The sequence below is a fragment of the Procambarus clarkii genome, chromosome 18 (genome assembly GCF_040958095.1).
Source record: "Procambarus clarkii isolate CNS0578487 chromosome 18, FALCON_Pclarkii_2.0, whole genome shotgun sequence".
NCBI lineage: Eukaryota > Metazoa > Arthropoda > Malacostraca > Decapoda > Cambaridae > Procambarus > Procambarus clarkii.
In genome coordinates this window covers 25684852-25699971 of record NC_091167.1, presented here as the reverse complement: position 1 = coordinate 25699971, position 15120 = coordinate 25684852, and the positions used below count along the sequence as shown (strand labels likewise).

The 15120-nt window shown below is 48.7% G+C and overlaps 2 protein-coding genes across 3 annotated transcripts in view; one reads left to right on the top strand and one right to left on the bottom strand.

The window, feature by feature from the left end:
- The window catches only part of BORCS5 (BLOC-1 related complex subunit 5), a 69809-nt gene that overhangs the window by 34488 nt on the left and 20201 nt on the right, over nt 1-15120 (bottom strand). The window contains exon 2 of one of the 2 annotated variants that reach the window (XM_045736562.2): nt 14225-14260. The exons of the other annotated variant lie outside the window; for it this stretch is intronic. The gene's annotated coding sequence lies outside the window, so the exon portion shown is untranslated. The remainder of the gene's footprint in view (nt 1-14224; nt 14261-15120) is intronic. 2 annotated transcript variants of the gene reach the window in all.
- LOC123754303 (uncharacterized) overlaps nt 1-15120 on the top strand; it is a 44903-nt gene that overhangs the window by 11786 nt on the left and 17997 nt on the right. The gene's annotated exons all lie outside the window — the stretch shown is intronic.

Sequence of the window (15120 nt, the reverse complement as noted above, 5' to 3'; positions counted from 1 at the left end):
AGCTAGATTCAATGGATTCCAATCAATCAGATTCAATGGATTCCAATCAATCAGATTCAATGGATTCCAATCTATCAGATTCAATGGATTCCAATCAATCAGATTCAATGGATTTAGTAGCCATTTGTTGGACCATTCCTTCAGTTTGACTATGTCATCTTGTAGCCTCGTACTATCTTCCTCTGAACAAATCCACAAGGGCCGTGACGAGGATTCGAACCTGCGTCCGGGAGCCTCCCAGTCTATCTTCCTCTTGTCATAATCCTTCTTAATAATTGTGTGTGTGTGTGTGTGTTAGTCACAGCCGTCCCCGCTACGGAGAGGCCACATCCTTTATCACCCCCCCCAGAGATAACAATCAACTTCTTATCCCACCCAGACAACAAAACAAACCTCTAATTATCCCGATATTTGCGGAAATGATAAAAATTTCCCCCATTTTCATTACCGACAAGTTATTAGCGCTTCCCGTTTTCGTTAACTACCGCCCTGAGAGTTCATTAAGGGTTAACGTGTTCATTACCCAGGGCCAGAAAACAGGGACAAGGGCACTATAAATCCCTCCGGAGATGTCTTCTCTCATTAGTGTACATCCGGTTCCCACAGACACAACATTGATGTCTTGTAAGATGTTTATAAGAGTGAAAAAGACGGACACACACACACGTATATGTTGTAATTACTTCAGTCTGTCAGCGAAATATAATTAGAAAACGCACACAGGTAAAGTCCTGGTGGGACCTTCCAGCCCCAAGGATGTCGTCGTCGTTGTTGTTATAGATTCAGCTACTGGGAACAAGTTCCAAGTAGCACGGGCTATGGTGAGCCCGTAGCTTACCTGGCACAGGAGCGGTGCTGTGCCCAAGGACGCCCTCGACCCCTGACCCTCACATTGTAACATTGTAGACCTCCTCAAGTGAAGAACAACAATACTATATGTATCTTGAAGTTTATCTTGAAATGATTTCGGGGCTTAGTGTCCCCGCGGCCCGGTCCTCGACCAGGCCTTTACCCCCCCAGGAAGCAGCCCGTGACAGCTGACTAGCTCCCAGGTACCTAACTCCCAGGACCACAGGATCACGCGTCTAGTGTTATGTCCGCTCAGCCGCAGGCTCCCTAAGCAGTCTAAAGAAAGACTGCTGCCAAAATATACTAATTATAGTAAACCTAAGGACAACACTTCTAAGAAGGCAATAATTACAGTAATATTATCATGAAGACCAAGTACTTAATATAAACAGAAAACGAGAGCAATAGAAGGCCTTTTTTGTTTTGTGTGTGTACTCACCTAGTTGTATTCACCTAGTTGTGTCTGCAGGATTGAGCATTGACTCTTGGATCCCGCCTTTCGAGCATCGGTTGTTTACAGCAATGACTCCTGTCCTATTTCCCTATCATACCTAGTTTTAAAATTATGAATAGTATTTGCTTCCACAACCTGTTCCTTAAGTGCATTCCATTTTTCCACTATTCTCACGCTAAAAGAAAATTTCCTAACATCTCTGTGACTTAACTGAGTTTCCAGTTTCCACCCATGTCCCCTCGTTCTGTTACTATTCCGTGTGAACATTTCGTCTATGTCCACTCTGTCAATCCCCCTGAGTATCTTATACGTTCCTATCATGTCCCCCCTCTTCCTTCTTTTTTCTAGTGTCGTAAGGCACAGTTCCCTCAGGCGCTCCTCATACCCATCCCTCGTAACTCTGGGATGAGTCTCGTTGCAAACCTCTGAACCTTTTCCAGTTTCCTTATATGCTTCTTCAGATGGGGACTCCATGATGAGGCGGCATACTCTAAGACTGGCTTCGCATAGGCAGTGTAAAGCGCCCTAAATGCCTCCTTACTTAGGTTTCTGAATGATGTTCTAACTTTTGCCAGTGTAGCGTACGCTGCTGTCGTTATCCTATTTATATGTGCTTCAGGAGATAGATTCGGTGTTACGTCCACGCCCAGGTCTCTATCTCGCGTCGTCACAGGTAGGCTGTTCCCTTTCATTGTGTACTGTCCCTTTGGTCTCCTATCACCTAGTCCCATTTCCATAACTTTACATTTGCTCGTGTTGAACTCCAGTAGCCATTTCTCTAACCATCTCTGCAACCTGTTCAGGTCCTCTTAGAGGATCCTGCAATCCTCATCTGTCACAACTCTTCTGTGTGTGTGTGTGTGTGTGTGTGTGTGTGTGTGTGTGTGTGTGTGTGTGTGTGTGTGTGTGTGTGTGTGTGTGTGTGTGACGAAAGCCTGGCACCACCACCACCACCACTAGCCTCATACACAGTGTGTACCATGAACTAGGACACTGTGCCCTCCCTCCCTCCCCCCACCACAAACAAAGGAGGTCTTACGCGTTCATATAATCACAATAATAACCTAGACCAAGGCCTTGAAAAACCTTGGTGATAAATCTATCTCCCGGTAGTAATTATTGCTCTGCTGCGATCCTTCCCCCCCCCCCCACACTCTCCTCTGTGGCCTCCTTATCTCGTCTCAGTGGCTAGCTCACTCTCATCAACTTCTCGTCTCAGTGGCCAGCTCACTCTCATCAACTTCTCGTCTCAGTGGCCAGCTCACTCTCATCAACTTCTCGTCTCAGTGGCCAGCTCACTCTCATCAACTTCTCGTCTCAGCGGCCAGCTCACTCTCATCAACTTCTCGTCTCAGTGGCCAGCTCACTCTCATCAACTTCTCGTCTCAGTGGCCAGCTCACGCTCATCAACTTCTCGTCTCAGTGGCCAGCTCACGCTCATCAACTTCTCGTCTCAGTTTATCAGTGACAGAATAGTTAACAAATGGAATCTATTAGGCAGTGATGTGGTGGAGGCTGACGCCATACACAGCTTCAGATGTAGATATGATAAGAGCCCAGTAGGCTCAGGAATCTGTACACCAGTTGAGAGGCGGGACCAAAGAGCCAGAGCTCAACCCCCACAAGCACAACTAGGCGAGTGACTAGCTCAACTCTCATCAATTTTCTGCCTTAGTGCCTCGCTCTTGCTCTTGGTTCTGTTAAGAAGAACCTTGTATCCCAAAATATTTATATCACAAAGAAAACAGTCGACGAACTATTAGATGATCTGTGGCGCAATGGTCACCGTATTCGGCTTACAACGGAAAAGTCCCGGGTTCGATTCCCCCATGCAGGACCCGGATTCACGAAGCAGTTACGCAAGCACTTACGAACTTGTACATCTCTCCTCAATCTTTGAAGGCTTTGGTTACATTTATTAAACAGTTTACAAGCCTGAAAACTTCCTAATCAACTGTTGTTATTGTTATAAACAGCCTCCTGGTGATTCGGAGCTCATTAACTGTTTAATAATTGTAAACAAAGCCGCCAAAGATTGAGAAAAGATGGACAGGTTCGTAAGTGCTTGCGTAACTGCTTCGTGAATCTGGCTGCAGGACGAGACAGGTTAGCAAGTTTCTCACATTCCTCAGTTTACGTAGCAGTAAATGAACACCATTCTGGGGCAGTCGTTACTCTAGGCCGTCTAGGGGGGCCTGGATTACCCTAACACGTTTTCTGTTGCAGAGAACATGGGAAACCACGTCCTCCTGCTGCTTGTGTTGACAATACTGGCAGCAAGACACTGCCCTTCACTGAAGACACTGTCCTTCACTGAAGACACTGTCCACAATAGCGGGGGTTATAATACGTCATTCACTTGGGATTCTACATCTTATACGACGTGGATGAAGGCATGAATGACCTCCAGATACCATAATGGTACCCCCAAGGAAGGGTTAAAAGTCTCAATTGGGCACCAGTTAGGTACTTCTGAGTAAGAAGTATCAAAAGAAGGCACCAAGCCGGGGAGGCTATGTAGCACCGTCAAAATTGCGGGATATTCAAAAGGCGCTAAATATAACTAAGAATGCCAATACGAGAACCAAAGCGCATAAGGCGAACAACATCAAAGGCATCCGATTCACCAAGGATTCTATCGAGGGACATGTGACCGTGAGGGACAGTCTGGAAGCAAGACGTATGCATGTCCTGGAAATCAGGACATTCAACAAGGATATGCACGACTGTAAGAGGGACAATGCAGTTAGGACAATAAGGAGCAGAGCGGCGCTCCATTAAGTGTCTGTGAGTTAAACGTGTATATGGCCAATACGCAACCTTGCCAGAGCCGTTTCCTACCGCCGGTTACGGTGGTAGGAAGAAGGCCACAGAGACTCTACTCTTAAGAGTACACAGTTTCTTACCAGTAACAGAAGACCAACAACCCTGCTAACGGGTAAGGATGGAGGAATGAATAACTGGGTAAAAGTCAGAATAATGAATACCTTTACGGGAGATGGGACAAGTGCGGATAGCTTCCTTTGCGGCAGCGTCCGCACGCTCATTTAAGGACACGCCAATATGGCTGGGAACCTACGGGCTCACCATAACCCATGCTACTTGGAACTTTATGTTCTGAGTAGCTGAATGTAAAACAACAACGGCTGGGAACCCAGCAAAACTACTGTCTTATCTAATGGAGATAAGAAACAGCCAATATTGAATTTTGAAGACCACAGAATGGACAGGATTAAAGGACTCCAGGGGCCAGATTCACGAAGCAGTTACACAAGTACTTACGAACGTGTCCATCTTTCCTCAATATTTGACGGCTTTATTTACATTTATTAAACAGTTTACGAGCATGAAAATTTCTCAGTTAACTGTTGTTATTGTTATAAACAGCCCCCTGGTGCTTCGGAGCTCATTAACTGTTTAATAATTATAAACAAAGCTGCCAAAGATTGAGAAAAGATGGACAGGTTCGTAAGTGCTTGCGTAACTGCTGGCCCCAGAGTCATGAGGGTACTGCGAGAGTCAATTACAACCACAAAGGAAGAATTACGGCGAGAAAGCAGTTGACGAAGATCAAACAAAATGGCATTTCTCTCCTGTCAGACCGGAGTGTTTGGAACAATATAGTTTTGACAGCAGAGATGGGGATACCTAGATCTAATTCAGCTTCATCTTTGTTACACGCTAATTTGGCTACAATGGCTGTGTCATTATGATGGGTTATATTTGTGTGTGACGGTATTCATACACAGGAGATTCGAAACCCGTTACTCTGTGCAGCGATTAGGTCATTTATAAATGCTGGTATGAGGTTCTTGCTGTCCATCTTCCAGGAGTTTTTAACTACTTGAAGAGCAGCATTGTTGTTATAGATTCAGCTACTCGGAACAGGTTCCAAGTAGCACGGGCTATGGTGAGCCCGTAACTTACCTAGCACAGGAGCGGGGCAAGTAGCACGGGCTATGGTAAGCCCGAAGAGCAGCAGTAAACTAGCACCTCTTAAAAGCCTCCGGTGGCCCCCACGTCACTGGACGTGCTGGACAACAGCTGACTGAATGTTAGATGAATTCACCCTCCTTGAATTCCACTCCAATCATTTCCCAGACGTAGTAAAGTACACACGAAGGCAATCCTCGGCGTCATCTTGGGGCCACGTGGTGACCACATCTTCACGTGCTTAGGTGTCCACGTGTAGTTTATCTGATGAAGTACGTGTATTATCGGTCATAACGTGAGGTGGTTCAGCTCTTATAGAGCGCACACCTCTTGTTATTCATTGTTCATCTTTTATCTCGCTCAGAGAGAGAGAGAGAGAGAGAGAGAGAGAGAGAGAGAGAGAGAGAGAGAGAGAGAGAGAGAGAGAGAGAGAGAGAGAGAGAGAGAGAGAGAGAGAGAGAGAGAGACTGGATGCCACCATATATGGGAGTGTAATGCCACAGAGGGAGGCACCGGAGAAACCCCCCACCAGGTTGGAGGGGGGGAGGAGTTGGCACTCTCCCCACCTATATTCTTACGAGTTAATTACACATGTGCTTGCTTGCTTGCTTGCTTGCTTGCTTTTGCTTGTTTGTTTGTTCCTGCTTACAGTGGTCCCTAGGCCCCGCTCAACCACCCAGTCAGCAGGCGAGGAGTCACAATAACGTGGCTGAAGTATGTCGACCAGACCACACACTAGAAGGTGAAGGGACGACGACGTTTCGGTCCGTCCTGGACCATTCTCAAGTCGATTGTGAATGGTCCAGGACGGACCGAAACGTCGACGTCCCTTCGACCCCCCAGTCAGTCCCACCCTACGGTCAACAATGCGCCAACACGCGGCTCTGTATCTTCAACCTGGCCTGTTGCAGGACGCTGGCCCACCACCTCTGGCCTGCTGCAGGACGCTGGCCCACCACCTCTGGCCTGCTGCAGGACGCTGGCCTCCCAGGTCTGGCCTCAACACACCAAAATAAGTGTCGCCACACTTTCTCCCAAAAAGTTCGACAGAAATTTGGCAGCGGTCCGAGGGTCCTCTTATTGTGTTTCACTGTATTCTCTCACTCCCCCCCCCCCTTCCTCCCTCACCCCCGCCGGCCTTCTCATTCTCTCCACGGTCCGTTCCTCCGACTGACCTGTCTGGCTGGCTGGCTGGCTGGCTGGCTGGCTGGCTGGCTGGCGGTCTGGCTGGCTGGCTGGCTGGCGGTCTGGCTGGCTGGCTGGCTGGCTGGCTGGCTGGCTGGCGGTCTGGCTGGCTGGCGGTCTGGCTGGCTGGCTGGCTGGCTGGTCCAGTGCCTATTTAGGTGGCTGGCAAGTTATTTGGCTGTCTGGTTGAGTGTTGGATTGTCTGGTTGGCTGTCTGGTGGGCAGGTTGGCTCAGCACTTCCGTCCGTCTCCCCACAGACACCCGTCCCAACCCAAACCACACACACCTATGTCTGTCAGTCAGGATAACAGCCATAACCTTTCTACGCAAAAGATGCCAAACCCATAAATGATCCTTTAAGACACTTTAGTGCAGTCTGAGGGAACATACAACCCAGCCTCCTGTTCAGAGAGTTCTGCTTGTAACTGTGCACCATGGTACTCAAACTGACGAACGTGGCAATTACATAGTAGAAATTCGTTACTATTCACTCTATACAGTCCAAAAAAAAATAAAAATATTCCAAGGCCTAGTATAGCACCTATATGTACTATACATGAATGTACTATATATGTATTGAGAGGTATATATATAGTTCTTTGCAATATAAATACAAAACCTTTTCCGGGTTGTCCAAATTCAACAGTAACGATGTCAACTGCCTAATTGCCCATCACGGCATATGTCCGCTGGTCCTGATCGCTACTACAAGTACTAACTGAACAGGAGGATGGCCTGTGAAATGGTGTTCACAATTACACCCTAATCAGACGCAGGAGAAGTTCCATAGAGAGCGCAGAGAACTTTGAATGCCTTCAATACATTATTGCTATCGCTTCAAATCCTTAAACTGTACTCTCTGGGGAAGGGATGGGAGGGGGGGGAGGGGGGGAAAAGGCTGTACCATACCCAGTGAAAAGGCTGTACCATACCCAGTGAAAAGGTTGTACCATACCCAGTGAAAAGGCTGTACCATACCCAGTGAAAAGGTTGTACCATACCCAGTGAAAAGGCTGTACCATACCCAGTGAAAAGGCTGTGCCATACCCAGTGAAAAGGCTGTGCCATACCCAGTGAAAAGGCTGTGCCATACCCAGTGAAAAGGCTGTACCATACCCAGTGAAAAGGCTGTACCATACCCAGTGAAAAGGTTGTACCATACCCAGTGAAAAGGCTGTACCATACCCAGTGAAAAGGCTGTGCCATACCCAGTGAAAAGGCTGTGCCATACCCAGTGAAAAGGCTGTGCCATACCCAGTGAAAAGGCTGTACCATACCCAGTGAAAAGGCTGTGCCATACCCAGTGAAAAGGCTGTGCCATACCCAGTGAAAAGGCTGTACTATACCCAGTGAAAAGGCTGTGCCATACCCAGTGAAAAGGCTGTGCCATACCCAGTGAAAAGGCTGTACTATACCCAGTGAAAAGGCTGTGCCATACCCAGTGAAAAGGCTGTACTACACCCAGTGAAAAGGCTGTGCCATACCCAGTGAAAAGGCTGTGCCATACCCAGTGAAAAGGCTGTGCCATACCCAGTGAAAAGGCTGTACTATACCCAGTGAAAAGGCTGTGCCATACCCAGTGAAAAGGCTGTACTATACCCAGTGAAAAGGCTGTGCCATACCCAGTGAAAAGGCTGTGCCATACCCAGTGAAAAGGCTGTACTATACCCAGTGAAAAGGCTGTGCCATACCCAGTGAAAAGGCTGTACTATACCCAGTGAAAAGGCTGTGCCATACCCAGTGAAAAGGCTGTGCCATACCCAGTGAAAAGGCTGTACCATACCCAGTGAAAAGGTTGTACCATACCCAGTGAAAAGGCTGTACCATACCCAGTGAAAAGGCTGTACCATACCCAGTGAAAAGGTTGTACCATACCCAGTGAAAAGGTTGTACCATACCCAGTGAAAAGGCTGTACCATACCCAGTGAAAAGGCTGTACCATACCCAGTGAAAAGGCTGTACCATACCCAGTGGAAGGTTGGGGTACAATGGGTACTCTCTAAAGAAGGTTCTATAAACATTAGTGACCCCGGGAAAGGGGAGTTATCACCCTCCCTCTAAATATAAGGGACATAACTAGCCGGCGTCTTTCCGCGCTCAAGATCATCTTGATACACCTCTCCAAATGGTGCATGATCAACTAGGCTGTGATTCATCCGTCAGACTGCCTGCAGCGCCCCCAACAGCCAGGTTGACCAACAAGCATGCCTGATAAGAGACCGGGCCGCGGGGGACACTGACCCCTCGGAACAACTTAAGGTAACGTCAAGGTAAGAGAGCATGTACAGTGAGGTCGCCAGAAGGCTTACACCCTCCTCTTCCCCTCTCAGTGCCAGACCGGTGCCGGGGATAAGACCCACGTTGGCACCACCACCACCACCACACCCAGTGCCGCCCCCTGCGGCCTGACACTCGCCACCTGGGGTAATCTCCACCATCATAAACACGGTGCCAACAACGGTGATTATGTCACTGTCGGGAGTGCCCGTGCCAGCCTGGCCAAGGGTGTTACTGTCAAGGTGCCACTGGCACCCCCACCCAGCCTGCCAGGGCAGAGAGGGGGGAGGGGGGAGGGGAGAGAGTGTGTTTTGAAGTGTGTTGTGGTGACCCTTTCACATGTGGAGCCCTGTGCCTGCTCTGACACACCGCTACCTGTCTGTCTCTGTCTCTCTCTCTCTCTCTGTCTCTCTCTCTCTCTCTCTCTCTCTCTCTCTCTCTCTCTCTCTCTCTCTCTCTCTCTCTCTCTCTCTCTCTCTCTCTCTCTCTCCTTATTGCTAATTACGCCTGAGGCGAAGGAGTGCCAGGTGCCACATGGAGCCAGCTGGGGGATGAGAGAACCAGGTGCCATCTGATGCGGGCCGGATGGTTGTTGAGAGGGCCTGGTGCCATCTGCTGTCATCTCCATGGATCACCTGTTGTCATGCATCACTTGGTGTCACCTCCTGATGGATGACTGCAGGTGACACACACACACGCCGGCACCACCTGCCTCTCAGCTCACGACCCAAGACGGCCAGGTACCGACCAGCTGGGTGCCACCTGTCGTATCCCATAACACCATCTGCCACACGGCCCAGAGGGCTATATGGGTAGTGGACGAGTGTGACGTCAGCAGTTAATCAGGTCCACCACCTGCTGGGTGCCACCTGTCATCATTCCCCCTAACTCAAACTTGGCCAACGCCAGCTGGCCATAACTGGCACACCTCCACCAGCTGCCAGCATCACTACCACCAGCCTACATCGCATAGCTTCCTAAAGTTGCCATGGCAACTTTCCGAGCATAAATTTATTTATATTTTCGAATATAATCCTTAATCCTAATTTTCCCCGGAATACGACGCGCCAAAATGGTTTAACAACCAGGTACCCATTCACTGCTGGGTGAACAGAGGCTACAGTTAAGGATTGGCGCCCAGTCAATCCTCCCCGGCCAGGATACGAACCCAGACCAAAGTGGTCGCGAAGCGTCGGGCGAGTATTTTATTACTGTGCCACGGGGACTGTTTAAGTGGTGAAGGTCCTCACGTGGTCCAAGAGACCTAGACACCTGACAGTATTGGGCAGCGTCACTCATCCTGTGAGTGAATATATCACTGGTGCGACATAGTCTACGACGGATCAGTTGAAGAACGTCTTCAAGAAGCCCCGTGACCATTGCTGGACACGGCTCTCAGGAGCCTATGAGTTGACGAAACACCTTTCTTGTCCCCCTTGTTAGAGTCGACAGTAACCCAAAGGTAACAACGGTGGCGACAGTGGTTAACCCATTCAAGAACTTTAGCATTAATTTCCAGGTCTTCGTTTTCTCTCTCTTGTGATGGGTGCCTATGTTATTGTCTTGTTTGTGGAGAGACGGAATCCAGCACACACATCGTGTCAGCACTACTGCTACTTCTACTATAGATACTACTACTACTACTACTACTACTCCCACCCGGCCCCACATGGCAATACATGAATGGTTTACCAGTCATTCATCTATCCCTGTCATCACTTAATCAGCCGGCGCGCCGCGGGGAGATTTAACAAATGGAATTTTGTTAAAGAGATTTAACAGATTTAACAAATGAAATGCATTAGGCAGTGATGTAATGAAGATAGACTCCTTATATAGCTTTAATTGTAGATATGATGTATTTCCTGAGCCCCATAGGCTCAGGAACCTGTACACCATTTGACTGACAGTTGAGAGGCGGAACCAAAGAGCCGAAGCTCAACCCCTGTAAGCACAACCAGGTGAGTACACACGAGGCATCTGTTCATTATTCCCGGCGTGTGTCTTGGTTAACTAACTACAAACGTCACCTTAGGTGAACCAGACTTTGGGAGCCGGGCAGGACAAGTGTCAGACTTTACAGACAGAGCTCCAGCTCTCCAGCCCCGCCTCATGGCTATTATACCTGGCGCATATACTGTATTCACATTTTCCATTACTCTAACATACTTGCTTTTGAAACAGTGAGTGATAGATGCTGCCACCGCCCCTGGTTCATACTCAACACCTGTGAGTGCTTCTCCTCCTCCCTAAACACCTGTAATGCCTCTCCTCCCCCACAACACCTGTGAGTGCCTCACATCTGTGGTGCTATATCAGCCTCATAACTCGTCCCCCAAAATATATGATGGCGCACATTTTGACTCAGACTCGGCGTGAACATTATGAGTTATTTTATGAGTTTTATGATGTGTAACATGAGGGCATGAGCAGGTAGGGCGGGGAGGGAGAGGGAAGGACGCCGCCGGATCTGTCACTTCACTTACACAATGTCAACAGAAAAAAAAAAAAATATGGCCGGCCGCCAAAACAAATGAAGCGAGCTTCGTTAACGCTGTATTTTATCAGCAAGTGACAGCTGGTGCGGTAGGTAGTGACGTGTGCTGTGTGTCGGCATGATGACAGCTGGAGGTGACGGGTGACGGCGGCTCCTCCAGCAGTCAGCTTATCTGTCAGTTACCGCGGCAGGTTGAGCTCTAGCTCTATGCCCCGCCCTGTTGTACCTGTTACAATAATTATCCTAATGTTCGAATTCCTTGTCGAATTTAGCTTTCAGCTTTTCAATGGCGTTGGATTCCACAACTTCTTTCCGTGCACTCCACACTCGCTTATTCCTCCCCTCAGTATCTTGTATATGGTCATCATGTCCCCCTCTCGTCCTTTCATCCTCTAAGCTGTGAGATCTATAGTTCCATGAGCCTATCCTTATAGCTTAACACTCTTAGTTCAGGCACCAATCTTGTTGCAAACCTCTGTATGCTTAAAAATTTGGTTTTATACTGCATAAAGTGCAGATTCCAGGCTAGTGCTGCATTATTCCAAACTGGTCTAACGAAGGTTGTGTAAATTGCCTTGAAGGAGCCCTGGTTTAGGTTTCCAAACGATGTTCTTTTGTTTGCCAGCATCCCTTATACTGGCGATGTTATCCTGTTTGAGTGTCTCTCCTGTTAGTGTTGAATTATATCAGTACTATATCTTTCTGATTTCTGTAGTTGCCTTTCCCCTATAGTGTAGATATCTCCTCCTCATGGTGTAGATATCTCCTGGTCTTCTTTCTCGCTTTCCCCATCTTCACTACCTTACACTCATTGAGATTAAACTCCAGCATCCACTTATATGCCCACTCCTTTAGTTTGTCAACGTTCTCCTGTAACTTCCTGCATTCCTCCTAGTGTTACACTCTTCATTAGCCTTCCATCATCTGCAAAAATTGATACGTTTCCTGTTTTAGTAACCCGGTCAAAAAACTCAACCCTTCCTAAATCCGTGGCGTCGTTACATTATACAAGTTGGAACCTCTACAGGTGCTCCACCTGTACACGTTCCACCTACTCTCAAAATGATCCCTTTCTCCTGCCCTTTACATAATATACTTGTCTGTGACACTTTTTTTTTATATCTTTATTTAAGAAAATACAACATAAATCATATATACACAAGTTTTACAAGGCAATACTACATTATAATTCTTAGTGAACAAGTGTTTCATTAGTACACAACACTGTTCAACTTTAATGCCTCCTGTTTCTCTCCTTTTTTTTTAACATATTTAGCGAACATTTGTCTTTTTTTCCAGAATTCTAAAAAAGGTTGATTATCTCGAGTGTCTTGTTGAGCATTTTAGATGACAAGTGACTAAGTACTTGTGTTTGGATGGTGCGGGTATGATGCTCCAGAAGCACCTGCGTGTCGCCACTCTCACAGGTGACGATGGTGATGGTGGTGATGGTGGTAATGGTGATGGTGGTGATGGTGGTGATGGTGGTGATGGTGGTGATGGTGGTGATGGTGATGGTGGTGATGGTGGTGATGGTGGTGATGGTGGTGGTGATGGTGGTGGTGATGGTGGTGATGGTGGTGATGGTGGTGATGGTGGTGATGATGGTGGTGATGGTGGTGATGATGGTGATGGTGGTGATGGTGGTGATGGTGGTGATGATGGTGATGGTGGTGATGGTGGTGATGGTGGTGGTGATGGTGGTGATGATGGTGGTGATGGTGGTGATGGTGGTGATGGTGGTGATGGTGGTGATGGTGGTGGTGGTGGTGGTGGTGATGGTGGTGGTGGTGATGGTGGTGATGGTGGTGATGGTGGTGATGGTGGTGGTGGTGATGGTGGTGATGGTGGTGATGGTGGTGATGGTGGTGGTGGTGATGGTGGTGATGGTGGTGATGGTGGTGATGGTGGTGATGGTGGTGGTGGTGATGGTGGTGATGGTGGTGATGGTGGTGATGGTGGTGATGGTGGTGATGGTGGTGATGATGGTGATGGTGGTGATGGTGGTGATGGTGGTGGTGATGGTGGTGATGGTGGTGATGGTGGTGATGGTGGTGATGGTGGTGGTGGTGGTGGTGGTGATGGTGGTGATGGTGGTGGTGGTGGTGATGGTGGTGATGGTGGTGGTGGTGATGGTGGTGATGGTGGTGGTGGTGGTGGTGGTGATGGTGGTGATGGTGGTGATGGTGGTGATGGTGGTGATGGTGGTGATGGTGGTGGTGGTGATGGTGGTGATGGTGGTGATGGTGGTGATGGTGGTGATGGTGGTGATGGTGGTGATGGTGGTGGTGATGGTGGTGATGGTGGTGATGGTGGTGATGGTGGTGGTGGTGATGGTGGTGATGGTGGTGATGGTGGTGATGGTGGTGATGGTGGTGATGGTGGTGATGGTGGTGATGGTGGTGGTGGTGGTGGTGGTGATGGTGGTGATGGTGGTGGTGATGATGGTGGTGATGGTGGTGATGGTGGTGATGGTGGTGATGATGGTGATGGTGGTGATGGTGGTGATGGTGATGGTGGTGATGGTGATGATGGTGATGATGGTGATGGTGGTGATGATGGTGATGATGGTGGTGGTGCCGAGGAGAGAAGGGGAGGTGGTGATGGAAGGCGGAGTCACAGTTAAATGCACATGACAGGAAACACAGACCAAAAAAAGGACGATGACTATAAAGAAAAAACAGCAGCAAAATAAATAACTATCTATCCAAACACTAATCCATTCATACATTAACACACACACACATACAGGTCATCCGTTCATAAACTCGTCCACTCAAACATCCATACAGCCTTAAAGCTATACACTTATCCATTTATACATCAATACGTACACCCAACCATTCATACAAACACACACACACACCAGTTGATTGACGTTTGAGAGGCGGGACCAAAGAACCAGAGCTCAACTCCGGCAAGCACAACTAGGTAAGTAGACACACACACACACACACACACAGTGCATGATTCTGAAACTCCCAAATCAAAACTTGGGAATATGAGAGGTAAGGAGAGCAGTACTCACAGACCCTCCCAAGTCCAGTACAGGCCTCAGCTTGCTCTGTAGAGTAAAGACAATATTGTATTAACAACACCGGTAATTATCATGCACCTTCTAGCCACTCATGATGCGTCACTGCTAGCGGGATTGTTGAAATCATTGTTACGGGTTTGTTAGGAGTTCAGTTCTTGACACCCTGAGACAGCCCAGTAGTTCAATCTTCGATTGCCTTGTAATGCGCAGGACTGCGTGTTCCTGGCTTCTTAAACCAGGCTGTGGAATGTGGGGGAGGCGATGGGGGTGGAGGGTGGCAGGTGTCTACTGGGATTTAGCTTTGATGTCCAAAGAGCTTGGAAAGGATGTGGGAGGAAGAAGGACTGGGATGAACCCAGCGTCGGCCGCGCCGTGAGTACCCGCAAGGACCCTTTGTTTACTAACATCTAAGCACGTGCTGTATGGTCATGGCAGGGGGAGGTGTGGCAGGGGGAGGTGTGGCAGGGGGAGGTGTGGCAGGGGGAGGTGTGGCAGGGGGAGGTGTGGCAGGGGGAGGTGTGGCAGGGGGAGGTGTGGCAGGGGGAGGTGTGGCAGGGGGAGGTGTGGCAGGGGGAGGTGTGGCAGGGGGAGGTGTGGCAGGGGGGTGGCGTGGCAGGGGGGTGGCGTGGCAGGGGGTGGTACGGAGTGGTGTGGTGGAGGCGGCCTGGCATGACGGCAGATGTCAACTCCCACTCGGCGACGATCCTCTTCTACCCTTGAAATCGACACCGCATCCGTCATCTCCCTTAATTAGCGTGTCAAAAATATATTAAAAACCTGCAAATGGTGATGGCGCACAAACGTGTTCATTTATTATGCCCCCGTAAAGGCAGCCTTGGAGTGGTAGCGCTGAAGGATAGAGGTAGATCATGGGCTTGGGCACCATT